This window comes from Carcharhinus amblyrhynchos, chromosome 27 (assembly GCF_965287045.1).
Source record: "Carcharhinus amblyrhynchos chromosome 27, sCarAmb.v2.hapA, whole genome shotgun sequence".
Classification (NCBI taxonomy): domain Eukaryota; kingdom Metazoa; phylum Chordata; class Chondrichthyes; order Carcharhiniformes; family Carcharhinidae; genus Carcharhinus; species Carcharhinus amblyrhynchos.
In genome coordinates, this window is record NC_137350.1 from 28,063,448 (window position 1) to 28,065,140 (window position 1,693).

A 1,693-nucleotide genomic window follows, 5' to 3' on the forward strand; every position below is an offset into this window, starting at 1 on the left:
CAGTCGGATTCCTTGGTGGAACCAAGCAGCACGGTGGCAAAGTGGTCAGCATTTCTGCTTCACAGTGCCAGGGACCCGAGTTCAATTCTGGCCTTGGGTCATTACCTGTGTGGACTTTGCACATTCTCCCCGTATATGTGTGAGTTTCCTCCGGGTGCTCCACTTTCCTCCCATAGACCAAAGATGTGCGGGTCAGGCTGATTGGCCATGCTAAATTGTCCCTTAGTGTCGGGGGATTAGGAGGGCAAATATGTGGGGTTACGGGGAAAGGGCCTGGGTGAGACTGTTGTCGATGTAGGTTCAATGGGTCAAATGGCCTCCTGTTGCACTGTGGGTACTATAATACTATGATGATAAACCAGTTGAGTGACAGAGAGGATAAAACACAGGACCCAAAGTAAACTCAAATTTACCATGATTTCAAATCTGGGCCTGGTGCATTAGGCCCATTCTGCCATATTTTGGTGTGGGGGGTTGGGGGGGCACAGGAATGAGGAAGGCAGAATGGAATACAGAGTAGTCTACTTGCTCACTCTGTCCCATCTCCATCAATCAAGCATCGGATGGTCAATTAGGCTGGTCTGGCAGCAAGGAGGACGGATTGTTGAAGCAAAAGAGCGTTCTGCACTCAATCAGCATCATGAGGGAAAGGGCTAATGTCATGAACTAGAAGTCAGCTATAGGTTTAAAGGCCCCTTCCTCTTGGAATCAGTCTTTATTTTATATTGAAGACTTAACAAATATTTTTACAAGTTTAACAAAGAATACAGGCAGTGTTACCTTTCCTGGCAGAACCTGCTGTCACATTCAGCCATGGTGCTGGTGAGAGACCTACCATTGTGCCACCATTGTCATTACACTCCCATTGCTTTTTAAGTTTGATGCCTGTAAAACACAAAGGGGAATGAACGATTGCGTCATTAGCAAGGTTAGCTAGCTAATTCATAATTTCAAAAAGGCAGGCTGCTGATTCTACCACTCGCTCGCCACCTGGGAGATTGGCATGATGACTTCATACTGCCAACCCAATGCCACTGTGCCCTGTTTTATGGTTGGCGGGGGGCTGGGGGAGTGGCCAGACCAATTTGCAGCCAGACAGTCTAGCCCTTTGTGTGTAGCTGCATAGCTTGCTGCTGTATTGAGCCGGAACTGAGCAGGGAGGCCTCAGGGTCTTAGGCCTCAGGGTCTTAGGCCTCAGGTGCGAGCTCTGGTTTCTGCAGGATTTGGGGAATGGAGAATGGATGCCGTATTGTATCTAGAATGGCTGGGCTTTGGGATGACAACAGACTCTCTTTCTGCTTCTGTCTGATATCCGATGATAGCTGCTAGCACATGTGGATAAGAGGAGAGGACAAAATTAGAATTGGCTAAATTTCTCCTTCGAGTTAAATAACTTACAGTTCCCAGTGCCTGGGATCAGGAATGAAATATGGACTGTTGAAGCCTAACTGCTTCCACCTATGAAAGTACTGATGATTTATCATTAGGTTGCTAGAGGGTAGGGTATGGGGAACATTGGAAAATAAACAAATTCTTCAAATTGAGAAGTTTTACTTAGAACGAATATACAATAGAATCATGTTGAATCGTTGCAGTGCAGAGAGAGGCCATTTGGCCCATCAAGTCTGCAAAGATGGTGTATTAGATCATCTTACCCTTTCCCCCTAACCACCGATATTTACCCCATTAATCC